The sequence below is a fragment of the Bubalus kerabau genome, chromosome 13, assembly GCF_029407905.1.
Source record: "Bubalus kerabau isolate K-KA32 ecotype Philippines breed swamp buffalo chromosome 13, PCC_UOA_SB_1v2, whole genome shotgun sequence".
Lineage (NCBI taxonomy): Eukaryota > Metazoa > Chordata > Mammalia > Artiodactyla > Bovidae > Bubalus > Bubalus kerabau.
Window position 1 is genome coordinate 5,886,884 of NC_073636.1, and position 9,688 is coordinate 5,896,571.

Here is a 9,688-nt window from a genome sequence, read left to right on the forward strand (position 1 = left end):
TATATTTGTCTTCCTTAACATTTTTGTAGGTTCCTTAAAGTAGTAAAAAAAACGCATTCTGGCATTTTGGTGCCACTTAACCGTTTACAGAGATGGTTTTTTCAGGAACATTTGTTTGCTAAGTTACTCACATATCATTGATCCCTAAAGAAGTAAAAATCTGGTAAAGAATAATAGAATAATGAATATGTTAATCAGTTGCATTGTTGAAAACCTGAGTGTTAAGTCGATGCGAGAGAGTGAGTGGATGCGTTTATGTTCCAGTTGTGGAATTTTGTAGTTGGCTGGTATTCTGATGGCTTAGTTGCTCACATGCCTGTAGAGCTCCCTGAGCTCACTGCTGTTGATGGCAGATCACATCTAGCGTTAGCGTGGCCACTGCTGTGTATCCTGCTGTTGTAATAGCTTACATCTAGGAATAAAGATCAGTGTGACATGACAGTGATGAATATAATTTTATGTCTTCAACTGGGTTTCCATTATATTTCCCTATATCAAGTACATTTATATACACACATAACTATATACATGCATTTTTTTTCAGTATAACTTTGTTACTTATATACTAGAGTTTATTGTAAAGCCCTTTGTATTTGCTTAACTACTTCATCTACCCTTAGTTCAGTTTCTATAATATACCTGCTCAAAGGAATTTTGGAATTATTCCATAGAATAAGAGAACTGGAAATACCCATTCTCATCAGCTTAATGACAACGTGAATTGCAAAGGTCTTTAATCCAGCAGAGTCTTAGCCTTTATGTCCTCTCTGGCGCTCTTTAAGCTTAACCCACATGGGTTTGTTTTCAATATCCCAAGACAATTCGAAATGATCTTCCTTTATTTTTGGCACTCAGGATCAACACTTCACTGAAATTACACTTTCTTCCCAATGACTCTGACTTCCCTACAAAAGCCGTAGACTTAACGTTGAGGAGGAAAAAACAAAAAAACAGAACAGGAAGGAGAAAAATTACTCCTGAGGAAGTAAGTAGCATGAAACTTAGAGGCCAAAACAAGCAAGTGACTCTGAGAGCCTGCAATATCTTGATTAGAGAGGGCTTTGTGTGCCTTTGAGGTGATGCAGTAGAAGATGACTGTATTTTTTGATTTCTAATCAATACGTTTCAGCATATTTTCTAAGCCATTTACATTTATTGGTTAGCTACTTTCTTTGCTCAAAACTTCACGTTATCCTCCATTTTTTTTAAGAAAAGATCATCTGACAAAACTAAAACCAGGGGGAAATTTCCACAATAGAATCACTTTGTTTATTTCTATAACTACCCTAAGGACTGATGAGAAAAGTTTCTCAACCAAGATACAGTTCGGTAAGTGTAAAGAAATTACTTGTGAGGAAGACAATGGTTGCCTTGGTCACACACACACACCACGCAGTATATGACGGTAGCATCTGTAGGTGAGTCATTGACGAGTCTGGGTGCGTTTGCCTAACTTGGGCACCCCCTCTGTTGTTTCGTCTCAGCCTTTTTGAGTAGGAGCGGTGGGGAAGGTACCATTCCTATTTATGCAGATCTTAAATGTCCTTATAATGGTAGTTTTCTATTTGCCTGTTTACTTAAATGTCCATTGGACAGCAGTTGTACCAGCAGATGCTACTGTTTTATACTTGGCCATCTGAAAAGCCAAATATCAAGAGAGATAGTTAAACAGAAAACCCACCATTTACTTTGTCAAATCCATACTTTGTGTATAGGACATAGTTAACGTTTCCTGTTAAACTGCTACCCCTGAATCGTTGGTTTGTTCCCACTAACTCCAGTAGTAACCAAGCTGAGTGGTAAGACGAGGGGCTGTGCTTTAGATGGCAGGGATGATTTTTTCACTTCATGCAGCAGCAGTACAGAAATTGTTTCAAAATGGAGGTGTATTTTTTTTGTTTTTATGACTTTGATGAACAGTTTATATTCAATAGACCATCTTTTTTACATCAGTTTATTTTTAGAAGAATGAAACTATACCTGGAAAATTTTTTAAAGTCATACTAGTGGGCTTGTTAATTTAATTTTGTACTTTTTATCTTATTGAAGTATAGTTATAGTTGATCTACAGTGTTATTAGTTTTTGCTGTACAGCTACAGTCACACACACATATGTGTGTGTGTATATATATACATATGCTGCTGCTGCTGCTAAGTCGCTTCAGTCGTGTCCGACTCTGTGCAACCCCATAGACGGCAGCCCACCAGGCTCCCTGTCCCTGGGATTCTCCAGGCAAGAACACTGGAGTGGGTTGCCATTTCCTTCTCCAATGCATGAAAGTGAAAAGTAAAAGTGAAGTCGCTCAGTCATGTCCAACTCTTAGCGACCCCACTGACTGCAGCCCACCAGGCTCCTCTGTCCATGGGATTTTCCAGGCAAGAGTACTGGAGTGGGGTGCCATCGCCTATATATGTAAATATACAAATGCCAAAGAATGCTCAAACTACTGCATGATTGCACTCATTTCACATGCTAGCAAAGTATTGCTCAAAATTCTCCAAGCCAGGCTTCAACAGTATGTGAACCATGAATTTCCAGATGTTCAAGCTGGATTTAGAAAAGGCAGAGGAACCAGAGATCAAATTGCCAACATCCATTGAATCATCAATAAAGCAACAGAATTCCAGAAAAACATCTACTCCTTTATTGACTATGCCATAGCCTTTGACTGTGTGGTTCACAACAAAGTGGAAAGTACTTAAAGAGATGGGAATACCAGACCACCTGACCTGCCTCCTGAGAAATCTGTATGCAAGTCAGGAAGCAACATTTAGAACTGGACATGGAACAATAGACTGGTTCCAAATCAGGAAAGGGGTACATCAAGGCTGTATATTGTCACCCTGCTTATTTAACTTACATGCAGAGTATATCATGAGAAATGCTGGACTGGATGAAGCACAAGCTGGAATCAAGATTGCCAGGAGAAATATCAATCACCTCAGATATGCAGATGACACCACCCTTATGGCAGAAAGTGAAGAGAAACTAAAAAGCCTCTTGATGAAAGTGAAAGAAGAGAGTGAAAATTTGGCTTAAAGCTCAACATTCAGAAGACTTAAGATCATGGTATCTGGCCCCATCACTTCATGGCAAATAGTTGGGGAAACAATGGAAACAGTGGCAGACTTTATTTTGGGGGGCTCCAAAATCACTGCAGATGGTGACTGCAGCCATGAAATTAAAAGATGCTCCTTGGAAGAAAAGTTAGAACCAACCTAGACAGCATATTAAAAAGCAAAGACATTACTTTGCCAATAAAGGTCTGTCTAGTCAAAGTGATGGTTTTTCCAGTAGTCATGTATGGATGTGACAGTTGGACTGTAAAGCTAGCTGAGCACTGAAGAATTGATGCTTTTGAACTGTGGTGTTGGAGAAGACTTGAGAGTCCCTTGGACAGAAAGGAGATCCAACCAGTCCATCCTAAAGGAAATCAGTCCTGAATATTCATTGGAACGACTGATGCTGAAGCTGAAACTCCAATACTTTGGCCACCTGATGTGACAAGCTGACTCATATGAAAAGACCCTGATATTTTATGCAGATCTTAAATGTCCTTATAATGGTAGTTTTCTATTTGCCTGTTTGCTTAAATGTCCATTGGACAGCAGTTGTACCAGCAGATGCTACTGTTCCCTGATGTTGGGAAAGGTTGAGGGCAGGAGGAGAAGGGGATGACAGAGGATGAGATGGTTGGATGGCATCACCAACTCAATGGACATGAGTTTGATTAAACTCTGGGAGTTGGTGATGGACGGGGAGGCCTGGCGTGCTGCAGTCCATGGGGTCACAAAGAGTTGGACACAACTGAGCGACTGAGCTGAACACATACATATACATTCTTTTTTCATTATGGCTTATTATAGAGTGTTGGGGAATACAATTCCCTGTGCTATACAGCAGGCCCTTGTTATTTATTCGTTCTCTATAGCAGTTTGCATCTGATCATCTCAAGTTCCCAATCCATCCTACCCCCACCCCCTTCCTCTTGGCAACCACAAGTCTGTGCTCTATCTGTGAGTCTATTTCTGTTTCAGAGATAAGTTCATTTATGTTATATTTTAGATTCCACATGTAAGGTTTATCACATGGTATTCTCTTTCAGACTTGATTTAGTATGATAATCTCTAGGTCCATCTGTGTTGCTTCAAGTGGCATTATTTCATTCTTTTTTATGACTGAGTAGTATTTCACTGTGTATACACCACATCTCTATCCACTCATCTGTTGATGGACAGTTAGGTTGCTTCCTTGTCTTTGCTATTGTCAATACTGCTGCTATGAATATAGTATATTTTTGAATTATCTTTTTTTTATATTTTAGTATTACAGTTTTGTCCAGATACTTACTCAGGGGTGAGATTGCTAAATCATATGGCAACCCTATTTTTAGTTTTTTATGGAAAATTCCACACTGTTTTCCATAGTGGCTGTACCAATTTACGTTGCCCTCAGCAGTGTAGCAGGGTTCCCTTTTCTTCACACCCTCTCCAGCATATTGGCCATTCTGACTGATTTGAGGCGTTACCTCATTGAAGGCCTTGTTCATTTTAACAAGAAGTGCTGCAATAAATCTTCATGACCAGTATGTAGCATAAAGACTGTTTTGCGAGAAACTAGAAAAGTACAAAATAATATTTTGATATGTAGCAGTCTTCACTGTGTCTGTACAATTTGCATTTTCCTTCCTAAGCTATTATGTTCAAAAAGTAATCAAAAGGAAGATAATAACTATTTAAGGAAGCTTCAAATAATCTTTCAAAGCTTGAAATGGAGAGTACCACCTTCTGCTATATAGTAGAATCCATAAAATTACACTTCTGAGATTCTTTACATCTTAGAGAATTTTCACTTTTGTGCTTTCCTTAACCAGCTCCAAACTTAAATTTTTTTCTGCACCTTGTCCAATAGTGCAGAAACACTCAGGACACCTGAGCCTTATCCAGTTCAAAACTCAAGAAAAATTTCAATTCTGAGAATATTTGGAGGCATTAGTGGACTAAGGAATTTTAGTATTGTAGCTTCCCAGGACAGAGAAGGCGATGGCACCCCATTCCAGTACTCTTGCCTGGAAAATTCCATGGACAGAGGGACCTGGTAGGCTGCAGTTCACGGTCTCGTGAAGAGTCGGACTTGACTGAGTGACTTCACTTTCACTTTTCACTTTTCACTTTCATGCACTGGAGAAGGAAATGGCAACCCACTCCAGTGTTCTTGCCTGGAGAATCCCAGGGACGGGGGAGCCTGGTGGGCTGCCATCTATGGGGTCGCAAAGGGTCAGACACGACTGAAGTGACTTAGCAGCAGCAGCAGCAGCTTCCCAGGAAAGATAGGTTTAATGAATCATTCAGGGGGTTAACTCAACGTTCATTCATTCATTGACCATTCATGGATCCTTGGCTTCATCCCAGGCAGTAAGGTGCTAGGAAACAAGTGCTTTCAGTGGCTTCTGGTCCAGTGCAGTGCTGCCCTCCTGTTAGCGCCAAGCCTTGTGCATGGCTGGCCTCCACCCGCAGAACTGCTGATACGGTGGCTATTGAGTGGAGCCTCAGAAACCGCCTCTCCTGGGAGCATGCACACGATGCTGACTGACAGCCTTGTCTGCAGATCACACTTTGAGTAGCTCCCACCTACCTCTGGTAGAAGAAAAAGTGATGCTGAGCTGGACTTTGAAGGATGTGTTAGAATCATCTAGTGAAGACTCATTACACAAATTAGAAGGGAAGGAATAAGGATTGGGGCTTTCCACGTGGCACTGATGGTAAAGAACCCTGTTAATGCAAGAGACATAAGAGATGCAAGTTTGATCCTGGGTTGGGAAGATTCCCCTGGAGGAGGAAATGGCAACCCAATATTCTTTCCTGGAGAATTCCATGGACAGAAGAGTCTGGTGGGCTACCATCCATAGGGTCACAGAGTGGGACACAACTGAAGTGACTTAGCACACACACACAGATAGGGATGAAGGGAATTCCAGAAGAGAGAGCAGAGGGATAGTATTGGAAACAGCTTAATACAGCTTACGTAAAGGGTACCTATGGGAGAACAAGAGTGCCTCCTGTGTGCCAGCTGTGGTACAGGATAATGAACTGGGCAGGCACGGGGACCTCTTATACATTTGGCTGAATTACTGGCTTTTATCTGCAGAATAAAGCAGTGACACTGAAGATATTTGAGATAGATAAGGCAGCAGTTTCTTGTTTTAAAACCATTTTTTTGAACTTAAGGAAGGCCAGCCTGGATCAGATTAGAGGCAGGAGGAGAGGGTGGACCTGTGAGTAATGCACGCAAAGATCAAAGAAGGCTGGGGAATGGAGAGGAGGATGAGGATTCCAGAGGAACAGAGGAGAGACAGTCAGGGTCCAGTGGCTGCAACATCCAGGCAGAAGCGGGCTTGTGAGACTGGAGTGAAGCCTCTTGTCTTATATTTACCTTTATGGAGAGGGAAAGAAAACAGCTTTTATTCTATCATCCTCTATAGATGGTTTATAGGTACCCATCCTTGATTCTAAGATTCTTTTCAGTTCAGTTCAGTGGCTCAGTCGTGTCCAACTCTTTGCAACCCCATGGACTGCAGCATGCCAGGCCTCCCTGTCCATCACCAACTCCTGGAATTTATTCCCACTCATTTCCATCGAGTTGGTGATGCCATCCAACTGTCTCATCCTCTGTCGTCCCCTTCTCCTGCCTTCAGTCTTTCCCAGCATCAGGGTCTTTTCCAATGAGTCAGCTCTTCACATCAGGTGGCCAAAGTATTGGAGTTTCAGCTTCAACATCAGTCCTTCCAGTGAACACTCAGGACTTTTTAGGAAGAAGAACAACAAGAGAGTCCACTTAGAGTGCTGGTCCATAACAGGCTGCAGGAAGACTACCTGGATTTGAAGCTCTAATTGCATGTGGCTTCAGGCAAGTTACTTAACCTCTCTGAGCCTCAGTTCTCTTAAGGCAGTAATAACTGCTTCCTCACAAAGTTATGTTGATGATTAAATAAATTAATATTTCTAAAGAGCTTGTGACAGTACCTGGCAAACAGGAAGCATCATTATAGTATTATGTGAAACCAAATATAAAAGGCCACAAATGAAACCCATGCATTTTCCTCTTACGTACACTTGTATGAAAACCAGTTTGCACACACTTTTAAGAAGTCGTCAATGCTGAAAATTAAAGTCATTTTGTTGCTATCCTTTAAAATATCCAGTGAATAGGGAGTATATAAAGTTACAAGGAGCTGTGTTGTTGTGAAATTCTCATATTTTAACTGAATTTTTAATAATTATTTAAATTCTGTGATGGTTATGAGAGGCAAATGAGATAGATGCATTCTAGTGTATCAATGGCTTCTGTGCTAGGAAATTATCTAGGATTCTTCAGAAAAGTACCCTGGAAAAGCTGGGTGTGAGAGTACTTGGTGAGTTTTTGAAAGACCTTTTGAAGACATTTTCCAGGAGGAGTCTGTTTTGCAGGTAAAAGAATAGCCCCTTTCCTAGTTCTGCTAGAGTCAAAGTAAGCTCTTTTCTTGGCTAAGAGTCTTAGACAATTTTGGATATAACCCCTTCTCCAAATATTTGGGAATTAAAATGGGTTTTAGCTTTGACATTATTTGCTGTGTGTTGAGAGCAGGTTTGACCTTTATTATGAGTGATGTGACTATTACATGGACTGTTTCAATGGCTGATTGTTTTTACTCGGGTAAACACAGGTGTGTCAGGAGTCCTGGCAGCTGAGTCGTGTCCCCCCGAGGGTGGCACTCCACCGCCCCCCCACCACGATGCACCCATCTGCAGGATCAGTGCTGGGCCCTGGTTTCCCGGAAGTTCATTTCTGATCCCTTTCTTCTGTATTCTCTGTTTTACAAAATATTACTTCAGGAGCCTCACCCCCAGAGATTCTCTTTTAGGGGCCAGTCACTTCTTTGCAAAGCTGACAGCATGAATGAGTGACTGACGCCCATGAAAGGTTGAGAACCCCTGGTGTAGACAAGTTGTGCTAAGAGTTTTACACACGTGCACATCTAGCTTCTGCACTCTGTTCCCTGCTGGGGATTCCAGCATCACACACGCCCTGAAATCAGTCTGATGCTTATGTTCTGAAACCGTGGGTGCTGCAATGAACCCCAAATGCAACCAAACCACTGTCGGCGGCGTTAGTGGATGAAATAAATGTGGGCTTTCAGAAGGCCCAGTCTCTGATTCCGTGACCTCTTGACCCTGACCTCTGCCTGTTGGGCTCACTCGTGTCAATCTCCCTGTACCCCAGCCCTCTAACCTGTGCCCCAAACTTTAGAGACCCAGCTCTTTCATCAATGTCTGGCTTACGGACCATGCCACTTGTTTAAGTTCAGATCACCATTAACTGGTGTCAGTGCCTGCCCTCGTTTGGGACTCCAGTTCTCAGCCCTTTCTCTGGAACATTCCACCTCCTTCAGGAGTGTGCTGGCCACTCGGGCTGACATATCCTCTCCCAGCCTCCAGGCTCAGGCTGATCTCCACTCCAGGCGCAGTGGATTGGGAGATCCACTCCCTGGTCCTAGTGGAAACTCCTGTCCGGCCTGTCCTGTAGCTGTTGCTCTCTGTTCATTTCTTCGTGCCTCTGACCCGAGCCCCGAGAATGGCATACTTACAATACCACAGAAATCCATCTGTGCTCCCAAGTTTTGGAGCTATGCGGACAGTCTGGGCAGCTCTGCACACTGACGGCCTCACGGGTGAGGGCTGGCTGCCTTCGGCTGGGTGGCTTTGCTCTGTCTGTCCTCCAGCAAGCTAGCCCGGGTTTGGTCCCGTGGTGATGACTGAGGCCAGGAAAGTCACCTGCATCAGGAGGAAACGGGGCCCTCTCGAGGCTTGGGTTCAGAATTTGCATATCATCACTTGTGTCCTATCAGCCAGAATAGGTCAGAAGACCCCCCGATACAGGGGGTAGGGGGATTTAGGCTCCATCTCTTTACTGAGAAGTGCAGCAAAGGTGCGTGGCAGAGGCTGTGAGTAAGTAGGGGTGGCTAATCAGACCATTTATTTATGTTCACATTTCCTTTTAAAAAATTTTTTAGTAAATTTTTAAAATTAAGTTTTACTGGAGTGTAGTTGCTTTGGATTCCCAGGTGGTGCGGCAGTAAAGAATCCGCCTGCCAGTGCAGGAGACGAGAGTTTGATGCCTGTGGGGAAGATTCCCTGGAGGAAGAAATGGCAACCCACTCCAGTATTCTCACCTGGGAAATCCCGTGGACCGGGGAGCCTGGTGGGCTACAGTCCGTGGGGTTGCAAAGAGTCACAGTTGGGCACAGCACGGCATAGCATCGATAGTGTATGTGTGTATCAACCCAAATTGCACCCCCCACCTTCCCCCCTCGGTGTCCATACGTTTATCATCCGTGTCTGTATTTCTGCTTTGTCAGTAAGGTCTTCTATATCATTTTTCTAGATCCCACATATATGGATTAGTGTAGGATGTTTGTTTTTCTAACTTTCTTCACTCTGTAGGACAGGACACTCTGTGTCCATCCGTGTCTCTACAAATGACCCAATTTCATTTAATGGGACCATTTATGCCATCAGGCGGTGAGCACATTTCCCTGGAATGTGGGAGGGGCCCACACGTAAACACAGTGCTCCTTCTAACTTGGCCCCAGACTCAGTTCCTGCTGAAGTTGTCCACAGAGACTCCACTTGAGCAAAAGGCACCAGTGAA